Source organism: Macrotis lagotis, chromosome 1 (assembly GCF_037893015.1).
Source record: "Macrotis lagotis isolate mMagLag1 chromosome 1, bilby.v1.9.chrom.fasta, whole genome shotgun sequence".
Lineage (NCBI taxonomy): Eukaryota > Metazoa > Chordata > Mammalia > Peramelemorphia > Peramelidae > Macrotis > Macrotis lagotis.
The window spans coordinates 87,075,018-87,101,399 of NC_133658.1; the positions used below are offsets into that span (position 1 = coordinate 87,075,018).

At 39.6% G+C, this 26,382-nt stretch overlaps 1 long non-coding RNA gene across 1 annotated transcript; it reads left to right on the forward strand.

The window, feature by feature from the left end:
* On the forward strand, positions 1–24,919 carry LOC141500678 (uncharacterized). The gene is made up of 5 exons (XR_012471997.1): positions 1–340; positions 1,543–1,678; positions 4,982–5,040; positions 13,646–13,775; positions 24,396–24,919. It is a non-coding gene; the product is annotated as an uncharacterized LOC141500678 (long non-coding RNA).
* The last annotated feature ends 1,463 nt before the right edge of the window (positions 24,920–26,382 follow it).

A 26,382-nucleotide genomic window follows, 5' to 3' on the forward strand; every position in this document is an offset into this window, starting at 1 on the left:
GGCAGGCAGAGGAGAGCTTCCAAACAGAGCTCGGGCCTGGATTTTCTCAGCCTAGTTTGATTCTGTAGGCCAGGAAGCTGTCCTCTGGGTTACTGTCTATGGATCATGAAGCAAGAGGAGAATGACAAAGAATGCATATTCATGTTGCAACAAGGACTATAGTGAACTTTAAATTTTACAAAATGCTTTACAAATTCAGAACAACCCCAAGGATGTTATTAACTCCATTTTTATAAATGAGGAAACTGAGAGCTGGGGAGGCTAAGTGATTTGGCAGGCATCATAGAGCTTCTTTCACTTACAATATCTTCTTTTGTCTTAGATCAACCCTGTAAAGCAGGTAAGTCTAAATTGATGGGATTTGAACCTGGGGCTTTCTAATTCTAAGTCTAATACACCACACATTATTCTGGAGTTTTTCTCAAGGTAGGGAGATTGTTTGTAAGATCCTGGACAATTCCTTTAACCTCTCTGGGCCTCAATTTCCTGATCTGTAAAATAAGAGATTTAAATCAAGATCTGTAAAATAAATGGCCTTGAAAGTATCACCTAGCTCAAAGGGATCCCAGAGAGAATACATAAGGCACAAGACATGTTTGGAGGGCAAGGGAAGGACAGAAGAGACAGGAAAGATGGCTTGCCATAATAATGGATAAGTTTTAGCATGATTTTTTATTTAATTTGGATCAGACTGTGATTTCATTAGTAAGTGGAACATCCTTTGAAGGAACTCACTCCAGCAGTGCAGATTGTTACCTGTTTTGTAACTTATAGTCAGTAAGTTCCCCAGGACCCTGAGAGGTTACAGGTCTTACTTAGCCAGACACATAGTATGATATAGCAGAGAGGGGACTGGTACAGGCTAGTAGATGTGAAGTTGGGAAGACCTGGGCTCAAATCTTGCTTTGGACATTTATTAGCCAAACAAATCATTTAACCTTTGTGCATCATTGCTATCTCATCTATAAAAAGAAGGGGTCAGACCTGGCCTCTGACAATCCATTCTAGTTCTAAATCTATGATCCAGGCTCATATAGCCAATTTGTGTTAGATATAGGAGCTGAATCCAGGTCTTCTAGAATCTAAGGCTAGCTCTGTACCCATTAAAAAGTTTCCTCTTTTTGTAAATGGACATATTTTATGTCAGAAAATGTAGATGTTTATTCTGTAAAAAGTGCTATAAGTTGGGGGCAGCTAGGTGGTGCAGTGGATAGAGCACCAGCCCTGGAGTCAGGAGTACCTGAGTTCAAATCCAGCCTCAGACACTTAGTAATTACCTAGCCATGTGGCCTTGGGCAAACCACTTAACACTATTGCCTTGCAAAAAACTAAAAAAATAAAAATAAAAAAGTGCTATAAGTCTTCAGTAACTAGTAACAGGAAGGAGGAAGTTTCCAAATGAAAGTGATGCAATCTTCAAACCTTACCAAAGGATACACAAATTCCATGGCTTGACCTCATTCAACCAAATTCAATCAATCAATGAGCATTTTCCAAGTGCCTTCTATGGGCTAGGTATGACTGGTAGTCTATTGCCAACAGGAGTCTAAGTGATGAAGGTGACAAGAAGATCTTCACAGGCCTGAAATTCAAGGAGAGACTGAAGGATATATTGGGGAGAAATCAGAAGAGAAAGAAGAAGGTGCCTCCTGCCATCCTGGGTCTTCTATTCCTGAAGGTACAGTTAGGAAGCAGACTCCAAAAGTGATGCTCCAAAATGAGATACTTCACCTCAGTGTTACTCTATAGCTACTTCATGTAGAAATCTCAAACTTGATCTAACAACCAGCCTAAATGGGTTACTATTGCTGCTGTCATAGCTGTTGTGTCCAACTCTTTCTGATCCCATCCGGATTTCCAGATATTGGAATGGTTTGATATTTCTTCTCCAGCTCATTTTATAGATGAGGAAACTGATGTAAATAGAGTAAAGTGACTTTTCCAGGATCCTACAAATAGCAAGTTTGTGAGGTCAGATTTGAACTCAACTCAGGTCTTTCTGACTCCAGCACTGGTGCTCTATCCAGATTAGACCATTTGAATCTGGGCAAAACATTTGGAAGAAAAGAATTTAGTTATGCATTCATGGACTTAGAGCTGACAGGAAACTCAGAGGTCATCAAGTCCACCAACCTCACCCTTTCATTTTCTAAATGAGGAAAATGAGATACAGAGAGGTTCAACTCAAATTCTTCCTGACCTCTAAGTTCATAAAAGCTAAACCCAAACCCAAAGCTTCCAAAGAAGGAAAAAAAAGACCTGAACTGATTTATTTTCCCATGGTCATACAGCTTTTGTGTTGTGAAGATGAACCCAGATTTTCATAATGCAGTAATAGATAATAGATACTACTTGTTATCAAGAGCCATCTCTCTATTTTTTTTTTGTCTTTATGTTCTGACTTGAAGCATGGTCCCTGGCACTCCTCATTTTGCTGCCTCTGATGAATCTATCTCATCCTCACATCTCTCCAACTTCCTTTTCCCCTCTGTGAGGGGCAAAGTGCTGACTTTTCAGAAACATAGTGCTAAATTAGTCTAAGCCATAGGCCTCAGTTTCTATTTCTCAAGAATCAAGTGAGCGTGGGAACCCAGATCTCCAGCTAGAAGAATCATGTCACCCTAATCATACTAACTTTCCTGGGAATACTCAGGTATACTCCCCTTCTCTTTAGACCCTCAAGTTTGACCAATTGTTGTAAGGGGCAGCAGAAACGAGGAGAGGGAATGGGTTGTGATTTTTGTGTTTTTTTTTTAACCCTGCTTCAGCTTCTGTAATTTGACTTTTCCTGCTCTCTCACTCTCTCTCTCTCACTCTCTCTCTCTCTCTCTCTCTCTCTCTCTCTCTCTCTCTCTCTCTCTCTCTCTCTCTCTCTCTCTCTCTCTCTCTCTCTCTCTCTCTCTCTCTCTCTCTCTCTCTCTCTCTCATAGAGAGTTAGGAACTGCCCTGCTTCTTGCAAGAACCGAATTAAATTTTAACTCTTTGCTGCCACTTTGAGAAGACTCCAAGTAGTCATTTAGGGTTAGGGTTTAAATTCCCTGCACACCTCTGACTGGAAAGCAGGGTCATGGGCTTTGTGGCAGATGAAAAATGAAATGATTGAGGAAAACAAAGGTTCAATCTCCCAAGCATATGGATTTATTAAGAAATACATGACAATTGCACAACAAAGAGAACTAGACTTCCTCAATTTAGGTTTAAACATGGATCCCAAATATAGACTTTTATACTTTAAAAACCAATTAATTAAATAAGACCAATTAATTAAAAGGAAACAAAACAAATTAAGTAATCTGATGTCTAAATTAGAGGAAAGATCAGGGACTTTCCAAGTTGAGAGAGGCCAGTGAACAGGTATAATTCCCTAAAAAAAGAAAAGAAGGTGCCCCACCCCCAAGTGTCTGTAAAGAATCAAGGGAAGGTAAAAACAACTGATCAGTATGGGACCAGTTTCCAGATAACACGTATGGATTGTGAGAAAACTTTGCCTCAGTCTTCATGTCTGAATGGTTAGCATAGAGATCCTTAATTAAGCAGCAAGGAGAACTGGGCCAGTTTTCCAGACACCTCAGAGTTAGGAAAAACTAGATTCAAGTCTTAACATAAACTAGTTTGGTAAATCAATGAAAGAAACTAATTAAGGAAATAAATTTATTAAGCAGGAATTGCACAAAATGCTTCAAAAACATATTACATAATTTGAGCCTAACAACTACCTTGGAAGATAAGTATTGTTTTATTATCATTTCATAGTTGAGGAAACTGAGGCAGGTAAAGTTTAAGTGACTTGCTCAGAGTCTCATAGAAGTATCTGAGACTGAATTTGAATTTAGGTCCTGTGCTTTATCCATTTCATCACCTAGCCATGGAGTTAGTTAACATTTCAGTTAAGCCAATCCCTGGTTCTTTTAGGGAAATAAATATTGATAGAAAGAAAGAAAGAAAGAAAGAAAGAAAGAAAGAAAGAAAGAAAGAAAGAAAGAAAGAAAGAAAGAAAGAAAGAAAGAAAGAAGGAAAGAAAGAAGAAGAAGAAAGAAAGAAAGAAAGAAAGAAAAGAAAGAAAGAAAGAAAGAAAGAAAGAAAGAAAGAAAGAAAGAAAGAAAGAAAGAAAGAAAGAAAGAAAGAAAGAAAGAAAGGTGGAAGTGGGAGGGGGTAGCTAGGTGACACAATGGATGGAGCACCCACCCCGTAGTCAGGAGTACCTGAGTTCAAATGTGACCTTAGACATTTAATAATCACCTAGCTGTGTGACCTATTGCCTTGCAAACAAAAAGAAAAAGGTGGGAAGTCACAAAATGTTGTAGGCTGATTTGCCTAACCTAATTTCACCCCATTCATAAACTTGCTAGGTAGCACTGTATATTGTACTGTTCCTGAATTCAGAAAGACCTGAGTTCAAATCCAGATTCAGATACTTGCTAGCTCTGTGACCCCAGCAAGTCACATAACCTATGTCTGCCTCAGTTTCTTTAACTATAAAATAGGAATAATAATAATAATGATGATAATAATAATAACATTTATCTCTCATTTTTTATATGAACCAAATGAGGTAATAATTAGAAAACTCTTACCTGAAATGTTGAAAGTATTCAAATAAATGTTATCTATCATTATTCCCTGGAGATGCTCTGAGTTCCTGGGTTGAATGTTTTCAGTATCATATATACTAACTGTTACCCAGTCCCATGAAACTCAGCCCCTTTTCTGCTTTCATTTTTCACAGTGTGTTTACATACTTTTAGCTCATTTTGTCCTTAGAAAAACCCTAAGAAGTAGATAGGACATACAGAGGGTAACTAAAACTAAGATAAGACTTTTGGGACATCTATTAATCAGCCCATTTTGCAGGTAAGGAAATTAAGATAAAACTATTAGTTAGAAAAAGAGTTGAGACATTAAAAAGAATGATAACATGTTTATAAAAGCCTTTAAGTTTTCAAAGCCTTTTCTACCACCCTTCTTTCTAATTTTTTGATAGGTTTTTGTTTTGGTGGAGCAACTGAGGAGTTAAGCGACTTGCCTAAGGTCATACAACTAGTAAGTATCAAATATCCAAGGTCAAATTTGAATTGAGGTCCTCCTGAATCCAAGACTGGTGCTCTAACCACTGTACCACCTAGCTGCCCCACTCTTTTGATAATTTTAATATAAGTATTATTACTCCCATTTTATGGTTGAGAAACCCAGTTCATAGGTGAAGTGACTTGCTCACAGACACAGACCAATGAAATGTCAGTTGAATTCAAAATGAGATCCCTGAATCCCAGAGCTATTTCTATTCTTCCAGGCAGCCTTAGAACTGAAGTCCCCTGCTTCCCAGCCTGCCATTCTTCCCCTCATTCCACACTGGTTTAGGATTTCACTCATCCAAAACATCTGGCAGCCTTAAATTCCCTTTCTCCTGGGATATTAGACTATTCCCAACCCTCTGCACTGTCTCAGTAATTGCTGGACTTCATAAAGGAATGATTCTACATCATCATTTATTTATAAATAATCAAGATTGTCATGGGGTTTCCCCCCTCATCTCCCAGGATAAGAATCCAGGGTAACCCTAAAAAATTGGTCTAGATCTAAAAAGAACCTCGGAGACCATCCATTCCAACCTCTTCAGTTCACAAGATGAGGAGCTAGAGATTGATTGATGTGATGATGATAAAATGATGATGCTTGTCCTACATTCTCCAAGAGAGATGATGTCATGACAAACACATGAACTGGATTTGAGTGAGGGGTTGCTGTGTTAATAGTGGGTAAGAGAACCACAGAATGTCACAGCTGGAAGGTTCAATCTCTCCAACCTCCTTGAACAGATGAAGAAACCAAGGCTCAGAAAGACTTTCTTCTCAGAAAATTCCTCATTACCTACTGAATAAACCATAAGTTTTTTATTTTGACATACAAGCCCCTTCACAACCTGACTACCTTTCCAGGCAGGACAGAAGGATGATCAGGGTTATTTTTCCTAGTTAGAAGGCTATTGAATTGGTTGAAACCTATTCCAGAGATGTGAAAATTTATTCAAGAACTCAAACATTCCTCAGATAAGATGTCAGAAGAGTAAAGGCTTCCAGAAGTAATTTGAATTCATTTATTTGAGAAAGGATTCTCAGTAGGCTTTATAATCCTCTCCTCTCAACCCATTATGAATTCCCCTAAGTGTAGTTTAATCTATAATAGGGCTTAGTTTACCTATAGAGTTTGTTTAACTATGTTTGTTTCCTTGGGGGATATATACAATCATCATTCTGTTTAACTAGATTTTTTCCATTTTTATGACATTGAAGGAAGCATGGGATTATGAAACTTGCTTTAACTTTTATAACCTAAAAGAATGCATAAAATCGCAATGTGTAAACAAATTAGTTCTCTGTCATTCTGATATGATTTTTCTCTATAAAAAAGCTTCTTTAAAGTCCTATTCTTTGTTCAGTTAGTATTATTATTTTCGCATCCTGAAAAACCCAGGTTTTTAACCTTCATAATTCCTGCATTACATTAGATTTATTTCAGCAGTACGTACCTTCCACACAAACTCAAAGAGAAGATATTTCTCCCATAACCATTTTATGTACTAGAACATAGGCATGTTTCAGAAGGACCTGGGTCTAAATATTACCTTAGGTGTTCATTAGCTATTCAAACCATTTAAGTACTATGTGGTTCATTTCCACATTTGTAAAATGATGCTAATAATAGCTACTTTCTAGAATCTTTGCTAGGTGCAAAAGAGATAAAGTAAAGGATTTTACAAACTTTAAAGCTTTATATAAATGTGATCTAAGATTATTGATAAATAGTCTTACAAGGGTGTGGTTGAGATGGCCCAAGCCCAGGTCATAGGCTAGGAGCCCTTAATGATACAGGCTATAATCCCAGCTCGTTGACCTACTCTGGAATGAATTCAGCAGGGATGTCAAGCTCAAATAGGAAGTAGGAGCACTAAACTCTACTTATGGATCCAAGCATTAGCATTGTTCTTGTTTAATCATTCAATAGTGTCCAACTCTTCATTAGACTTGCCCATTCTTTAGACTTGCCCATAGAATTTTCTTGGCAAAGATACTGGAGTAGTGTGCCCTTTCCTTCTCCAATGTGTCCCCATTTTACAGATGAGGACCTGAGACAAATGGGAGTTAAGTGACTTGCTCAAGGTCATGTAGATAGCAAGTGTCCAAGGCCAGATTTGAACTAAGATCTTCCTGACTCCAAGCCAGGTGCTCTATCCACTGTGCCACTCAAATTGTCCCCATATTAACATTATCTATGTTACATTGGATTTTTATTTTTCTGTTGCATTTAAGCAAGCTACTTTAGGAGTACTGCTGCCATAATGCTGGGTCTGGGAGATACCAGAATTATAAGATAGGTCATTCAAGGTATCCTCAGTAAATGACAGGTAACCAGCAGAGTCCAGAGGCAGGGTTCCTCTCCAAACTTCTCTCCTGAATTCTATTTTTCCATTATCGAATACTGCATTTTGTTGATGTTTAGTCATTTCAGTTGTGACTGATTCTTCATGACCCTATTTGAGATTTCTTGAGATTCTGTGATTTTAAAAGGACTTTAACTGTCACTGCCTTTTAGGAAATCATTTCATTTCTGCAAGCCTCTTTTTTTAACCCCTTCCATAAAACAGAGAGAGTAATATATTGGACTCCCTAACTCCCAGAATTATTGGAAATGTAGAGGAAAGAGGGGGATCAAGTGAGCAGAAGCACTTAGCTGACGCAATCCCTGTTGTGGAAGAGCCTGGGTAGGGAGCTTGCTTCCAGAGAGAGGTAAGAATGTGTAGTGGAAATACCTGGAGCATGAGCAGACATTCTGTGACTGGTTCTGCATGGCTAACTACACAATAAAAACAAGCATCTTTAATTAGCTATAAAAAGTTAGTACTAAAAGCCAAAGACCCAATGTCTCTTGCTATGGGCTCCAGACTTGTTGGCCTTAGACAAGGAGGTTGAGTTGCTGAGGATCTCTGGGTGGAGAAAGTAGAGGGGCAGGGGGTTGGGTCCTCTCTCCTGGACAGCTGGCACAAAGTAGAGAACATGCAGCCTGTTGTTGTTATGTCTATTTTTTCATTAATTCAGGGGAAGATGATTAGAACTGGCAATGGCCTTGTGAGCTTCAGAAGATCAGAAGAGTGAGCCACCAGAAAGCCTAGGAATAGAGTTCAAACTGAGTTTCATGACCATACAAAAGCCAGATCAATGACTTTCAGGATCTGGTTGATTAGCAGACACATGGACTCATCCAACAGAGACAGTTTTAAGACTGAGACTGCTTTGCCAAGTGTGGACCCCAGATATTGGGGGAGGAGGGAATGTGTGTTTCTGTTCTTATTATATTTGTGAAGTTAATGATGTTTATTGGCTAATTTATATTTATTGACTAAATGGAATTAACAGTGTAATGGGTACTGAAACCGATGACATGAAAGACTGTCCCACCAATCCTTAAGAGGAAGCTCTAGACTCTAGACTCCTTGAAAGTTCTTGAGAGTTTTCTAGAGTTTAGAGATCAAGGACTTAACAAGATCACCTGGTAGCCTAGGGAGGCGATATGACCCTTCTCACTCTGAGTCTGGCTAGAGCAATCACTATGGAGGAAATGTGAGAAAAAATCATGCAAGAATCATATGTATCCGAGGAATTTTTTACTATTCTTTAGTATAGGACCTGCACTAGCTGTCCCCATCACATAAATTCCAAAGTTGCCTTGGAAGTCAATAAGGAGAGAAGGAACAATAGGAGAAAAGCTCTTCAACTGAAGGAAATTTAGGAAAAGCTAGAGAAGTTAGAGCATTGAGCCTGGAATCAGGAAGACCTGAGTTCAAATCCAAACTCACACATTTACTAGCTGTGTGACTCTGGTCAAGTCATTTAACCTCTGTGGCTCAGTTTCCTCAACTGTAAAACAGGAGTTATTTCTCAGGGTTGTGAGGATCAAAGGATATAATGTTTATAAAAAGAACTTCGCATAGCAATTGCATTAAGTAGGTTATATAAATAGAGGGTTTATTCCTTTCCTGATTCCCTTTCAAAATTTGTACTGAACCACACATCAATGATTGCTACAGATTAGAATTTTCCTTATGTTGTTCAACAGTCTACTTTTCATCTGGTACCAAACCTTTGATCTCAGGAAGGCAGAAAGGCAGGAAGGGAGGAAGGCAGGAAGGCAGGGAGAGAAAGAATTAAAAGTGCATGGGTTGGGGCGGCTAGGTGGCGCAGTGGATAGAGCACCGGCCCTGAAGTCAGGAGTACCTGAGTTCAAATCCGGCCTCAGACATGTAATAATTACCTAGCTGTGTGGTTTTGGGCAAGCCACTTAACCCCATTGCCTTGCAAAAACCTAAAAAAAAGTGCATTGGTTGCTTGTACTTCATAATTTTCCATTTGATGGTTCTACTGGTTTTCACCTGGTTTCCTCTTGGACTGTCCAAATATTACTTCAAGAGAAAGAAAGAAACAGGAAAGGAAGGAAGGAATAAAGGGAAAGAATTAAAAGTTCATTGACTGTTTTCCTTCATAATTGAAGATCCTGACATCAAGTCAATGATGACATGTCTTGCACATTATGTTGATTAAAGTGAGAAGAATATTGTATAAAGACAAGATTCTCATTGCCTCTTCCAGAACCTTCTTAACCACAGTTGCCTGATAGAATAGGAAAAAGGACTTCTGGTGTTGGTCAGGATACAGTTGGTCAGGATACTTTGGCCTTTTAGGTATTGGTCTTTCCCATATCATTGAGGCACCATAGTGTTACTGTAAGTATTTTTATGACAACAAGCTTATAATAGTAGGTTAAAGCTAACCTGTCTCTCAATAGTCTATTCATCAGTATGGTAATATTTGGCAACCAACTTTTGAAAGTAGGGCAAAGCTAATCTGTAGCTTGATGGTCTATGCTACTCAGCTCTGCAACCATACTCCCCCTGGAACCCAAAGGCTTTGGTTTTCCAGAAGCTGCCCAGTGGGTCATGGGAATAATGCCACTGAATCACTAGTTAGCATCCTTTATGGTCAAAACTACAATTATATCTGAACACCTTCAAACCTTTGACTTTGTTTTCTTGAAAAGTATATAGAAAAGAAAAGGCCTATCTACTCAAAAACATTTCCCATCTTGGCCTTTTATAGGTTCTAAAATAAATAATCAATAGCATTTATATTAAGGTTTTATTAATATTATAATTATTAATATAATATTGTATATTAAGGCTTACAGAGTACTACACTTGAGTTATTTCATTTGATCTTCACAACCCCATGAGTAGATAGATACACTTAATATTCTCACTTTGTTGTTGTTTTAGTAGACTATTGGGGTCTTCTTGGCCATGATACTGGAATGGTTTTACATATGAGGGAACTAAGGAAAATAAGGTTTAAATGACTTGCCCAGTAAGTCATCCAGCTAGTAAGTATCTGATGCTGGATTTGAACTCAGATCTTTACATTACCCATTATACTACCTCACTCCCCATCTTAAGAAACTGAGGCTGATTAGGGTAAAGTAATTTGCCAAGGGTCATTGAATTAGCAAGTGTCTGAGGTGGGATTTGAACTTGGGTATTCCAGCACTCAAGCTACTGTGCCAACTAGCCCCATCATTAGAATTATAGAATAATGATGACTAATATGGAAATATATTTAATATGATTGTACAAATAAAAACTATATCAGATTACTTGCTGCCTCGGAGAGTGGGACAGGAAAGTGGTAGAAAAATATGGAACTCAAAATCTTACAAAAAAGATGAATGTTGTCCACATTAACAACAACATTGTGAGTTGATCAACTATGATGGATGCAGCTCCTCTCAGTGGTTCAGGACAATTGCTGAGATCTAGGACAAGCCTGGGATATGCCATCCACATACAGAGGAAAACAAACAAAACAAAATAAAAAAACAACCCACAGAATCTGAATGCATATTATGTTCACTTTTTTAAAACTTCTCTTATGTTTTCCCTTCCTATCCCATGGTTTTCTTTTTTATCCTTAGTCCTAATTCCTCATGCACAAAATGACTCATATGTAAACAAATGAACACGTACTACTTTTGCCAGATGGTTCAATGATAAGGGAAGAGGGGTGGGATGGGAGTGTAGTAGAAAAATGTATAACTTATAAATATACAAGTCGATGAATGTTGAAAAACTTTCAAAACATATAATTGAAAAAGATAAAATATCAGTCAAAACAGATGAATGTTGAAAACTATCTTTCCATGTAATTGGAAAAAATAAAATAAAATGACATTAATAAAAAGACTTATAGGGTTATATTGAGCACTAGATCTAGAGACAAGAAGGCCTGAGTTCAAATTCAGTCTCAGACTTACTAAATGAGCAAGACACTTGACCTCTCTCTGCCTCTGTAAAATGGGAGTCATGAATAGAACCAGACTCTCTCAGGATCTTTCCAACTTTCAATATTCGTAAGATGCATAGCATTCTGACTGATACATATGAAGCCTTTAATACATGCCTATTCACTTTTTCACTCCCATATTTCCAATAAAATCTTAAGCAGCCCCCACCCTTCAAAAGAGATTTCAACTCTAGAAGAAACTTAATTGGGAAGGGGAATGAGTGAAACAGGAAGGAGGAAGGAGGAGGAGAAGGAACCAGGACTTAGAAAGTGAAATGCACTGGAAGCAATGTAAAGATTATCAGATTGCCTTACCAAAAAATGAAAGGTAGTAGCTACTATTGTATATAATTGGAAAACAAAAATATTTATATGATTAAAAAAAGTGAAATGCAGGATCTTAATGCAAATAAAAGCTTTATGATGGGTTCAGAGCCATAGTCCAGAGGATGTCTGGGGAAAACTCTCTAGGGGGTTAATTTGATCAGGGGAGTTCTCTGATGAGGATACAGGAAGAGAGCCTTAATGGAAAGAGAAGAAGGAAATATACATTTACCAAGTATCTTCCATGGGTCAGGCGCTCTGTTAACTAAGCACTTTACAAATAGTTACTCATTTGGTGCTGGTCCATTTTTCAGATGAGGAAACTGAGGCAAGTAGGGTTAAATGACTTGCCTAGGGTCACACAGTTAGTATATATATATATATATATATACATATATATATATATATTGAATCAGGTCCAAGATTAAGGACATCTCCTGCAGCGGAGGATAATTAAGCTGAATTGGGCTGTTTTGGATCAGAGCCACCCCTTTCATATGAAGCTTAGAAAAATGAGAGTCAGTTGCCAAATCAGCCCCTTTTTTCTTAAGAGATTCTAAGGACAGATCACAGATTGGAGAATAAATGAGCTCAGAACAGACCTTGGGACAATATGGGTGGAGAAGGAAGGAGGGAGGAGGGAGGAAGATGAATGAAAAGCCTCTCTACAATCAGAGCCTCCACTCCTGCCCTCCATGAGGATTCTTATCCCACACAGTCCAAGAGCAGAGGTGTTGGACATTTCTGGTCCAAACAGTGAAGAGGCAGTGGGTCCAACTTCCTAACCCTACCAAAACAACTTCAATGCCCCAGAGACCTCCTTAATTCTCTCAACAAGACTGACAAAAGAGGCATGCCCCACCTCCTCCAAAAGGAGTCCAAAGAAAGACTCACCTGTCCATAACCTTCGATCCCCATCACATGGGAAGATGACTCTACCAGTCATGCCAAGCTAGCTAGCTGGCTCATGTCAGGATCAGACTGACAACCTTGGCCTCATTAGTGCAAGGTTCTAGCTAAATGTGCTAACCACACTCCAAGAAGTATATTGTAGTATTTCTAAAAGTCAGCTCCTTGTGTTAAGCTTTATCCCATGATGACAGGCTGAGAACAGGGAGAGTCCAATTTGTTCTCAAGATTCTTTTTTTAAACTAACCTACTTCTACCATCATTTTCCTATAAGGAAATTCTTAGAATTCTAAGAGATTCTGGTCTTTCTCTTATCTTAGAATTTCTGCTTTTTGGAAGTCCCTAGCATCATTAATAATATTTTTTAACAGCCATACTTATTTGATATATACATTTCAAATACATACAGAAGCCTAATTGATTCTCAGGAAATCCCCCAAAAGCCAAAAAATAAATAAATAAATAAATAAATTATCCCCTTTTACAGATAATGAAAATTGATGCTAAATGGAACCAAAACAATCTTAGAATTTCAGAGTAGGAAGGGACCTTGGAAGCCATCCATCCTCACCCTTAACCAAATTCCAAGTTTCCTAATTTGCTACATAACCTGAGGGTTCCTTTTAGAGAGAGAGAATTGACATACAGTGATAGAAAAGAAAACATTAATGGAGCTGGTCCAGGTGTGAGTTGGTAAATGTTTAACAACCAACTTTTCTGGGGGGGGGGGTGGCATATAGAATGGATCTGGTCCAGGGGTGCACTGGTAAGTGTTTAATCACCAACTCTGATTGTCAAAGGAAGTAATATATATGCACAACACACTTTTAAATTTAATTTACAATATTAACTTTTTCTCCATCACTTTCCTAAATTTAGTCAATCAAAAACAATAAATAAATCCATGATTTGTTTTGTTGTTGTTTGGAGTCATTTCAGTCGTGTCTGAGTCTTTGTGCCCCTTTTGAGGTTTTCTTGGCAAAGATACTGGAGCGGTTTGCCATTTCCTTCTCCAATCCATTTTACAGACCAGGAGCAATCCAGGCAGAAGGGATGACCAGTGAAAGAGACTGAGTCAGGAGATGGAGAATCTCTACAAAGAACAACAATGAACATGTAAAATGTTTGCAGCCAGAGGGGAAAAACGAATAAATAGAAGTATGTATAGAATGATTTTACATATATACCTACATATATTTGCATCTAATGGTAGCCTTCTCTAGAGCAGGGTGGGGAGGGAGGAAGGAAAAAAAGAAATTTACATGATAATTTTATTATATACTAAAAAGCAATAATAGCAAGTTCAACATTTGCAATTTCATGTGCAATCATCTTTTTATTATATTGTTATAGAAATGCTTGTTTTATTCCATAAATTAAAAATATTTTTTAAAAAATACTGGAAAGGAAGGAATAGGCTATGCAAAGATTTAAATACCAAGCATGGGTCAAGTTTCATTATATACGGTATACAAGTAAGAATGGCAATCCAACACAGTTGTTTTTCTTTCCCAGATAAAAACTGACGGAATCAAGCTGGTTAAACAATTTCATCTTTCTTCTGTTCCAGATCTAATTTCCCTAGACATTTTAATCATGTTCTCTTCCCTCACAAACTTCATAAAAAGAGCATACCCATGAAGAGGGGAAGCTTAGCTAGGGACAGACATGGCAGTTTATTGGTTTTGTTGCACCACAAATGACTCCCACAGTTCCCTCCCACCTTCCCCAAGTATCTCATTTATTTTCAATGAAACTACTCACTTTCCAAAAGCCCATATTATAACATTAAAATGAAGAAGTGAGGGTTTCTCTTCTTCCCACCCCCCCCTCCAACAATAGTCACATACAAAATCATTGTATTTTAGAGCTGGAGGCCACCTCTGAGATTACCTAATGACTTCATGTTACAGCTGAGGTCCAGGAAAGGAAAACAATTTGTTCAGTCATTCAACAAGGAACAATATGGAGACCTGGGCCTCCTGACTCAGGACCAACAGTGAACAGCATACTTCAGTGAAGTTCAGAACACCTTTTTGTTCATCGAGTTGGGCAACTGAGCGGAGTTAGGGATAGCTCATCTAGATTGGAGCAAAAAATCTGCTATTCATAGCAATTTAAAATCAGAAGAGCTCTTAGAGTATACTATTTTTTTTCTTTCTTTCCTTCCTTTCTTTGCTTTTTTTCTTGTCTTCTTGTACAAAACAACTAATATGAAAATGTTTGACATGTCTAACCTAAATTGGATTGCTGACTCTCCCAGGGAAAGGAGAGGGGAGGGAAGAAGGTTAGAATTTGAAACTCAAAACTTTTTTAAAAATGTTAAAAATTGTTTTAACATATAATTCAGGGGGAAAAGTCTATTATTAATAAAAAAAATTCTCACTTTCCAGGAGAGAACTCTAAGCTTAAGAGCAATTAAATGATTACCCAACTTCATAAAGGTACCAGAGGTAGGATCCAAACCCAGAGGCTCTATCCTAGACCTCTCTGCCATGACTCTCTTGGCAATGGCATTTAGTCAGTTTACATAGAGGTAGCTATTGCCTAGGTAGCTTCTTTAGAATTTGGAAGCCCAGGCATTTTTAAGTAAACCCAAGGGACCAACACCAGCCTCAAAGGTCAGAGGGACTAGAATCCTTAGGGGTTAAGAATGTTTAGAGGAGAAGGGAAGATATTGGTAGAGCATTATTTGTTGCTGTTGTTTTCAGTTGTGTAAGACTCTTCATGATCCCCTTTGGGGTTTTCTTGGCAAAGATACCAAATTGCGTATGTGTGTTACCCTCCCCCAGTTGTCTGAGCCTGGGAAAGTTGTTTGAAATAAATATCTCTTTGCAAGATTGATGTTACATTTAAAACATAAAGTCTGGGTCTCAGTTTCTTTGTCTGTAAAATTAAAGGGTTGGGAGTAGATGATCTCTGAGAATTCCTCTGGACCAGTAATTCTGACACACCTGAAGCAAGTTAATGATACCTTAGGCTGGAGTCACTAATGGATCAGACAAGAAAGGCAGGGGGCATAGACTTGGTGCTGGGTTACCTGGGAGTAGTCTTGTAGCTCTCTCTCATTAACAGAAATTAGTTTATCAGATTGCTAAGTGACACCCTGGTCCCAGAGGGAGTCAGATTTGGGACAAAAGTTTCATTGTGCATGGAGATCAGGGTGAAGGGAAAGTGTGGAAAAGAAGAGGCTTTTGGTGGCTCAGGGTGGGGACAGGGAAGGGTATCAGTATAAAAAAATGATCATAAAGGAAACTTAGTTTTCTTGAAGGTTGTGAAACAAAGGAAGATGTGAGAGACAAAGACAGAAAGACAGAAGAAGAGAGAGAAGAGGGAGAGGAGGGGAAGGAAAGAAAGAGAATGGGAGAGTGAAATACAGGAGAGAGAGAAGGGGGGGGAAAGAAGGTTGGAGAAAAAGAATAAAAGAGAGGGAGAACAGAGAGAGAGAAAGAAGATGGAGAGAAAAGAGGGGAGAGAGAAATAGAGAGAAGAGGGAGGGGAGAGGAGGAAAGGAGAGATAAAGGGAGAGAGAGATAGAAAGAGAGAGGAGAGGAAAGTGAAGAGGAGAGAAAGAGAGAAGAGGTAAGGGAGGAAAAGAGGGTTAGGGAGAAAAAGGAGAGAGAGAGAGAGAGAGAAGGAAAGACAGACAGAGAGAAAAGGAAAGACAGACAGAGAGAAAAGGAAAGACAGACAGAGAGAAAAGGAAAGACAGACAGAGAGAGAGAGAGAGAGTCAGAGAGAAAGAAGAGAGAAGAGGAGAGAGGAAGAGAGAAGAGGAGAGAGAAGGGGAGGGAGAGAAGGAAGGGAAGGGAAGAAACTTTGATGGCCTAGCATCCTGCTCAGTCCTGGGTTTCCTTAGACCCCTCTATTTCTCCTTTGGACTCTTCCCAATCTGTTCTTTCATTCACAAAATTCTCCTTTCTACTTCAGCTTTACCCAGGGCTCCAGTCCTCAGGGAGGTGATCTTTATTATTCCCACTGCTACTGAATGGAGGCTTAAGAGACAAGGGAGGTTCACTGAAAAGAGTCGGGAGGTCCTGTCTGTGTCATTAATAAGCTGTGTGACCTTGGGAAAGTTACCTCTCCTTTCTGGGCCTCAGTCTCCCCATCTATAAAATAGGGAGGTTTGTATCTGACCTCTAATGCCCTTTCTAGCTCTGGTAGCCTGAGGGCTATGATAATAACTGTGCCATAATGATGTAAGGTTTACGAAACCCTTTCCTGTGATGTTCCATTTGATCCTCTGAGAAAGGTACTCTTATTATAATGCTCATTTTATAGAAGATAAAATTGAGGCTAAGAGACCTGCCCAGAGTCACATGAGTATGTGAGGCAGGATTTGAATTCGGGTCTTCTCCTTTCCAAGCTAATTCTCTATCCATTGCACCACCTGGTTGCCTCATTGAGTTTAAGATGCAATTCCTCTATACAGAGAATTCTGAGGAGTTTCTCTCATCTTTGGATGAGGTAGTACAGGCCTGCCATAGTGGGGCAAAAATAGTATGACTCCTGATCATAGCCTGTAATTATTCTGAGATGACTTTTGCTAATTCCCATGGAGTCATCTATCATGTAACTGAAGACAAGACTGTAAATATCAATGGTCTCTGCAAGGCAATATCTACTGGATAGTTTCTTGCTGGGGCATCTGTTTATGCCAAAAAGTCTGGGATAGAGCCGTTTTTTATTTTAACCTCATCTGCTAGCAGATCCTTTCCTTACATAGACTCAAGAGGCTGCAGAGTGTCCCCAGGGTCTCAGCAAAGAGCCAAGGCCCCTGGGAAACATACAGAGTCTGATTAAAGGACTTTAGAGAGGAGAAGCTTCTTCTTGTTGTTTAGTCATTTCAGCTGTGTCCAACTCTTCATGACTCCATTTGAGGTTTTCTTTGCAAAGATACTGGAGTGGTTTCCCATTTCCTTCTCTGGATCATTTTACAGATGAGGAAATTGAGGCAAAGAATAAGTGACTTGCCCAGAATCACATAGTAAATTTCTGAGACTGGATTTGAACTCAGGAAGATGAGGTTTCCTTACTCTAGTCCAGAACTCTTTGCTCAATGGCACCCCCCAGTAGGGAGATAAAAGTTGGTTAGTTTAGAAAAGGGGGTCTTGACCTGGACTTTTCAAGTTATTTTTTGGTATATATACATATGGAGAGACAAAGAGACAGAGAGATTGAGAGAGAGACACAGAGAGAGAGAGAGAGAGAGAGAGAGAGAGAGAGATTTGATGATCAGATTTCAATATGCTGTTTCCTTTGTAATCATGTATTTTATTTTATGAATTTAAAAACATTGTTCTGAGAGGGTCTAAAGGCTTCATCAAACTTTCAGAGGGGTCCAGGACACACAAAAAAAGATTAAAAACTTTTGGTCTAAGTAAGAAAAAGTTCAGGATGGATATATTAGTGAAAAGGGAACCTATAAAATGAGTATGGAGTATGGTCCTGCCAAGAGCCAGCTGGAAGCTGCCATCATTCTCGTGGTACCTTGGTTTTCAGTTCCTCTTGGTCACTTATCACCAAGAAGCTGTCACATGGTGGGGAGGGGGGCTTCTCCTTCAAACAAGCCTCCTATCTCAGAACCCATTGCCCCCTTTTCCATCAGTAAATAGGCATTATTTGTTGATCCTTATTGGACATTTTAAGGGCCACTGGCCCTTATCTTTTCAAACTGCCCTGTCTCCCTGTGTTTGATGGTGCTCATCTATTCCAAGGAGAACAGAGAGAAGCCAGTAGATTTGAAACTGCAGCATGGGAAATTTAGGTTAGCTCTCAGAGGTAAGTAGGTTGTAGAAAACTGAATCTGGTTGTGTCAGGAGGAGGCAGAAGCTCCAGGGAATCTTCACATCAATTTTTATGTTTATAGAATGATTTAGTATCATTGTCCTGCTTCAAGGTGAAGGAATAAACAACAAAGGAGGGAAAGAACTGTGAATTTGGCTTCAAGAGACCTCCCTTGGAGCTCTGGGGTCAACACAAATGAGCTATGAACAAGTCACACCTCTCCTGAGCATATTTCTTCATCAGTAAACAGGGAGGGTAATAAAACCATCTCCATTCACAATCTACATCACAAGGTCATTGTCAGGACCATTTTTGGTCAATCTTAAAACATTATATAATCATATTTATAATTATAATTAAGGTCACAGAACTAGAGAACAGGAAGAATATCAGCAGTCATTTAGTTCAACCTAAAACTGAAAGGAGGGCAGCTATAGATGGCACAGTGAATAGAGTGCATTCCCTAAATTCAAATTGGACTTCAGACACTTACTAGTTGTGTGACCCTGGGCAAGTCACTTAACCTTCTTTTCCTTGTTTTCTCAATTGTCAGATTCTGAGAAAGGAAATGATAAACCACTCCAGTATCTTTGCCAAGAAAAATCCAAATAGAATCAGAAAAAAGTCAGATACAACTGAAAAGACTCAAAAGAACAAAACAAACATACCCCAAAAAGCACTGAAAAGTATTCCCATTATAACATACCTGATGAGTGGTCAATAATCTACTTAAAGACTCTAAGGAGGTAGGGGCGGCTAGGTTGCACAGTGGATAGACCACTGGCCCTAGAGTCAGGAGTACCTGAGAGTTCAAATCCAGCCTCAGACACTTAATAATTACCTAGCTGTGTGGCCTTGGGCAAGCCATGTAACCCCATTGCCTTGCAAAAAAAAAAAAGACTCTAAGGAGGGACTTGAGAAAGCCCATTCCACTTTTGTGTAATTCTCATAAAAAGTAAATTTTCCTTGTCATCACTGGCCTCTCCCACTCCCATGCATTGCTTCTTCATTCTGCTTGGGGGCCAAGCAGAACCAGTCTTAATTCCTTGGCATCCTAAGGTCCAAACCCTAACTAACAGTTCTTAGAAAGGAATGAAAATGAATACAAGAGACAGCAGAAGGCAGAGGATAGCTACCTTTGAGTACTGCTCTCTGCAGGGGGCAGAGGATGACTATTCTTGGGTACCATTCTCAGTAGAAGGTAGAAGATGGCTACCCTTGAGCATCATTCACAGCATAAGGCAGAGGATGGTTACCCTTGGGTATCACTCTCAGCAGAAGGCAAAGGATGACTACCCTTGGATCTCACTCTCAGTAGGCAAAGTCATCTCATGTTATACATAGCTCTAGAATCTATGTTCTCTCCATTTTCTTTTTATATGCTCTATATGGTTCCATTTCCCTCTGGAAAAAACATCATCTGCTATTTACACACACTTAACATCTGCCTGATTTTTCATTCTCTCTCTCTCTCTCTCTCTCTCTCTCTCTCTCTCTCTCTCTCTCTCTCTCTCTCTCACCTTATATTTAACTTCATTTAGAGGTTTAGATTCAGAATCATTGAAGCAAATCCCTGCAATGCAGGAACGTGGGGAGTTAGGCCAGGAAGTTTATCCATCCCAGGAGAGAAGCTTGAAGAGTGAAGGGTAAGTAGGAGATGAGAATAACTATCATCACATAATCCCCAAGCAGAAATGGATAGCCTCAACCCAAAGGTTCTTTTTAAAACCGCATTCCTTTGGAAAAAAACAGTTAGTTGGATGGTAAGCCAAAAGTCCAAAATACCATGGATCTCTTCCAGGACCCCTTCAGGAGCAGCAGTGATTAAGGTACCAAAAAAAAAAAAAGGAACAAAGGCAGCTAGGTGACATAGTGAATACTGTCAACCTTGGAGTCGGGAAGATCTAGGTTCAAACACTAGTTTAGACTCTTACTAGCTGTGTAATTCTGGGCAGTTTATTTAAGCCCTCATTCTCATTCTCAGTCTCCCTTAGTAAAATGGTTCCATTTCCCTCAGGATGAAAATGTGGTCAGCAGGAAAGAATATTGTAACTTGAATAGTCTTCATACATCCATCACTCAAGTGGGCTTCATACATCCACCAAGATGGAAGGGGGTGGACTCCTATGTCCTTAGGTGACCAGGAAACCGGGGTCAAGGGATACAGGGGCCAATCAAGGGCCTGGCTTTGTAGCCTTTTAAGTAAAGCTAAGGGGGGGGAAGAGTAGGGAGGGAAGGGAGAATAGTGAAAGAGAAAGAAGGACTCTGGTAATTATTAGTCCTATCGTGAGCTCCTATCTTATAAATTTGTGAGGACCCAATGGGATAATATTTATAAAGTTCTTTATAAAGGTTAAAGGGTTGCATCAATATTTTTATTGTTGTTTAGTAATGTCAGTCATGTCCAATTCATCGTGACACCATTTGGGGGTTTTCTTGGCAAAGATATTGTAATGGTATGCTACTCCCTTATCCAGCTCATTTAATAGATGAGGAAACTGAGGCAAACAGGGTTAAATGATTTGCCCAGGGTTACAAACTAAGTGTCTAAGAGTGGATTTGAACTCAGTTCTTCTCAACCTTAGCTATGGGCTACACCACCTGCCCAAGGTCTAATTAGAAAATCTCTAAGTACCCTCTAGAGACTGATATTCCATTTCATGAGCAGGTAAAAAGAAAAACCTGAGGAATCCAAATGTCTTAGAGGGATGGGGGTGAAGGACTGGAAGTCTAGTAGAAAGGAGACTTCATCCGTAAGATACAGGGGAGGTTGTAGCAAAGGCGTTCTTCCCCTAACTTCCCATGTTGCCTGAGGCCAGCTCTCCTCCTAAGAACCTGACTCCAGGCTTCCTGGGAATCAGCTCACCCCATAACTGTCAGCAGATGGGTCACAAGGGCTCATCACTCAGTGTTTGGTTTCTCCTGGTGTTTTTTACTGCCTAGTCCAGCAGCTGAGACTGCATCTGCCTAGTCTTTAGCTCCCCTTTGAAGAGAAACCAACCAAAGAGCTCTGTAGGTCTATTCTCAGCAACCCTGTTTACTTAGCTTAAGACAAGTTAAGTCAACAGTGTTAAAATCCACCAATCCAGCCCAGGAGTTAACACTCAGAGAACAGCAGCCTGCTTCCAGAAATACATTTATAGCTTGTGTTTTCTTTACTCAAAAGGCATAAGGTGAGAATAAAATAAGCCAAACTCTCCTGTAGTTGATCACATTTCATCTCTGTGCTTTTTATAAACATTTCAGTTATTCTCATAGTTTTCAGGACTAGGGCAAGTCTTTTATGTAGATATTGATATTTATATTAAATATATATATATATATATATATATATATATATATATATATATAGAGAGAGAGAGAGAGAGAGAGAGAGAGAGAGAGAGAGTCCTTGGATTTATTCACACTACTAAATTCACTGGATATTGCCAAATATTAGAACTGAAACTAGGGCAAGGCAAGTAGGGCTTTGTCACAGGGCACCAAATTTAGAAGCTGCTTGTATTTTGTGGTCCTTCAGTAGAATAGCTAAAGCAGATTACATTTAATTAAATCTCCCTCAATGAGGCTATCTTTCCAGCAGCTGGCTTTCATGGTATGGAGGTTTGTGGTGCTTGCCCCAGGTATAAATATTGCTAATGATCAATCAATCTATAAATAAGCATTTATTAAGCACCTACTATGTTCCAATCACTGTGCTGAGCACTATGGATACAAAATCTGTATCCTCAAGGAGGTTACATTCTATGGGGGGGGGGTAATATGCAAACAAGTACATGGAAAGCAAACCATAGGTAGAATAAAATAGGAAATAACAGAAAGGAGGCATCATGGGATTAAGAGGGATGGAGAAAGCTTCCTATAGAAGGAGGGATATTAGTTGAGGTTTAAAGGAAGCCAGGGAAGTCAATAGTTGGAACTGACAGAGACAGAGAGAAAAAGACAGAGAGACAGAGAGAGGAAAAGACAGAGACAGACAGAGAAGTGAGAGAGAGAGAGAGAAACAGAGAGACAGAGAGACAGAGAGACAGAGACAGAGACAGAGAGAAGAGGTGTGTGTGTATGTGTGTATAAGAGACAGCAACAAAGACAAAGATAGAGACAGAAAGACAGAGAGACAAAGAAGTGCTCTGTATGTGTGTGTGTGTGTGTGTGTGAGAGAGAGAGAGAGAGAGAGAGAGAGAGAGACACGGAGTCAGAGAGACAGAGACAGAGACAGAAATAAAGAAAAAATATTTATCTCTATATAAGGTGGAGAGTAAGGGCTAGGAAGGCTGGCAAGTAGGAGCTGGCTCGGTTAGGAAGGGCTCTGAATGCCAAGGCAAGCATTGTATATTTGCTCCTGAAGGCAATAGGAAGCAGTTGTTTATGGGGGGGGGGCCCGTAAAACCCCCTGGCGGCCGAGCCGAGGCCAGAGCCCAGTGGGGGCGACTCGCGGCGGGGGCCCAGCTGGGCCGATGCCCTGGGAGGGAGAAGGGAGGTCTTGGCCCAGGGGGTGCCAGCCACTCACCTGAGCGGTGAAGAAAGGGGATTGTTCAACGATCCTAGCGGAACGAAGGGCAGCCCAAGGTGCTCGGGTTTGGGAGCTCCAGGCACAGCTTCGGCCTCAGCCCACATCCTCCGGCTCCACTGCCTGGCAGGCGGCTCCTCGCCCGAGCTTGTGTTCCCCATTCAAGCAACTTGTTCTGACCCCCTTCCTCCAGCTCCACAGACTGCCCTGGAGCCCCTTTGTTTTATTCTTCTCACAAGTCTGGTCAAGGCCAAGGGCAACAGGGAGAGGAGCCCAGCATCTCTAGAGCCTGTTATCACAAGCACATTTGCCCCCCACCACAGGCCTGGGATGGAGGTGCTGCTGTTGTCTGTGATCTCACACAGGAAAAACCTGAGGCAAACAGGTTAAGGAACTGGTCCAGAGACCAAGCGTTGGGGAGTTCTGAGGCTGGATTTGAACTCGCCTCCCTGACTACAAGCCCAGGCTCCACTGTATCACGCAGTTGCTGAGGGAATTTGAAGTATGCCGGGCAGGATCTATTTACTCACAAACAGATTTTCCTGAATCTTGTGTTCCCATAGTAACAATACAAGAGTGGTGAGTAGCGGGTTGGGACGAGCAATTAATTTCTTGGATTGCTTTTAGTTTGGGGTTTTGTTTTTTCCTCTCAATTCAACACACATTTATTTTAAAAAAGAAATTTGTATTTATATCTTTTGTTTTTATATCACTTGTATTCCCCAATGTATCTTTCTTTCCTCCCACTCCCAAAGAGTCATCCTTCAAAACAAAAAGCGAAAAAGGAGAAAAAGTCAGCAGATCTAACCAAGCCATTAAAGTCAGACATTACATAAAGTGTTCTACACCCATAATGTTCCACCTCTGCCAAGAAGGCAGAAAACTACCTTCTCCAGTCTCTCTTCTTTGGAGACAAGCTTGATCACTGTAATTTCACAATATTCCACTTCAATTATCTTTGCTTCAGCAAGCATTTATGAAGGCCCTTGTAACTAGATGTTAGTACTACAAAGAGAAAGAGAAAGAAAGAGGCCATTCCTGCCCTCAAGAGATTAAATTCTACAACCAAGCTTAAAGTAGATGTTTATTCCACTTAATGAACCAAACTGTTTTTGAGCACTAAAAATCATTTTAACAGCATCCTTGTTTTTGTAAACAATGGAACAATTCATTTCTATCACTTTTCCTCTTTCTAAACCCCAGGTTAGAGTTGAAAGCAATATTACAAGCTTTCTAGTCCAATACCTTCATTTTATTTGTTGCTGATCAGTCATTTCAGTCATGTCCAATTCTTCATGAACCCTTTTGGGGTTTTCTTGGCAAAGATACTGGAGTGGTTTGCGATTTCCTTCTCCAGGCTCATTTTTCAGAGGAGAAAACTGAGACAAACAAGGTTGAGTGACTTGCAGCTAATAAGTGTCTGAAGCCAGATTTGAACTCAAGAAGATGAGTCTTCCTAACAGCCCCATTTCATTTTACAGATAAGTAAATTCAGAGGCTCAATGAATGGAAGATTACTCCAAGTCACAAGAGGAGTGACAGAGTCAGGATTAGAATCTCAGCAATATGGTGACCCAAGACAACTCCAAAGGATTTACGACAAAGAATACTATCCATCCCCACACTAGGAGACGATGGTGTCTGAATACAGATTGAAGCATACTTTTTAACTTTATTTTTCTTAAGGTTTCTTGGGGGAGGGTCTACATTTTCTTTCATAATATGACTATTATGGCAATGTTTTGCATGACTACACATTTATAACCTATATCAAATCACTTGTTTTCTCAATGGGGGAGGGGAAGAAAGGGAGAGAATTTGGAACTCAAAGTTTTAAAAATGAATGGTAAAAATTGCTTTCACATATAACCAGGGAAAAAATAAATTCTAAATAAACAAAAAAGAAAGAATTCAAATTCAGAGTTTTTTACTTCATACCATACTTTTTCCTTCACAGTTCATACACACACACACACACACACACACACACACACATGGAAGTAGAAGACCCTCTAAAATCCCTGAGCTATAGGTATTAGGTGCATAAAAAGTGATTTAAACAAAGCAAAAAACAAAAAGAATCAGACCTGCCTAGCACCTGCTGTTCTCTTTACATGACTTTCTATTTGCTGTTTCTGATTTGGCACTGAGTGCCTCTTGCCTAGATTACTAGATTTCCATAATCTCTTGGAACTTCCAGTTCCCTACAAAACTCAGTTCTAATTCTAAGAAGTTTCCCTTCTTCTAAGAGACCTTCCCCTTATTTGTTAACCCCACCCACCCACCCTTGTGCATTTATTTTGTGGGTGTGTTCTTGGTCTATATATATTTGTAACTTGCTATGGCTTCAGTAGAATATAAGTTCCTTGAGGGTAGGATCATTTCCTTTATCTAGCTGTATCTCTAGGTACTTAATAAATGTTGATTGATTGAACAATGCATATTATTTCCAATCTAAAATAGACATCTATGAGACAAAAAACATAGCTTTCTGTCCTCACTCAATTGCTTAAGATCTTTGATCTCTTCCCATTCCATCTTCTGCTTTGCCTATCCTCCCTCCTATTTCTATGGCACCTGTCACCATGGTACCTAGGTGCTTGAATAAATACATGAAGTTAAAAACAGAACCATATGTGGGAAGAATTACTCCTTTTCAAATCCCCCCCCCCCCCAGTTGCTCTCAAAGGAGTAGTAACAATGGAAATGTCTTACGTGTCTTACGAAGTAGCAGAGCTCTGTTTCCTTTCATGGGAGTCAAGCAGAGCAATGTCAAAGTCAGCTAGACAAATATTCATCAGATAGTCACAAGGTAAAAATAATAATGATAATCAGATGCATTCCCTCCTCTCAAGCACTCAGACCAAGAGGCAAAGCGCACATAAATATACAATTAACATTAAGATAAGAAACTGTTATAACAGGACCACTGTATGCTGGCTAGACCAGAGTCCAGTCTCTAGGAAAAAATAATAAGTCCAATGGACTGTGATCTCCTTGAGGTAGAGAGTCTCTCCAATTATGAAGACTGCTCCCATCTACGCCCATCATGTGTGATTTTTGTCCATGTCCTCCTATATTTTCACCACAGGACTTCCACTCAATGAACTAGGCACTTCCATTGAGAGTAACAAACAGTTTGTCCTTCCTATTGAGTAGGGTCCTTCATCTCCCCATTCAATTCTCATCTTTCCCCATCTTCCCTGCATGTGGACTGTTAATACTCCTCCCTCTCTCCACAGGACTGGATCAACCTTTTTTTTTTAATCACTGTCCCTTCTGAACTGCTTTGACTTTGTGATTCCTCACTTGTTCACACTTCTGCATCACCCCCTCTAGTGGTCCTCAATTTCAGAGGCTGCCATCTTGTCCCGTCACTCCCAGGTGTACAGTATCAAAACAAGGCAATTGTTTTCTTTCAGGGGAGAGTTTGAGGTCATTCAAAGAATTCTACAATTTCTTAAAGAT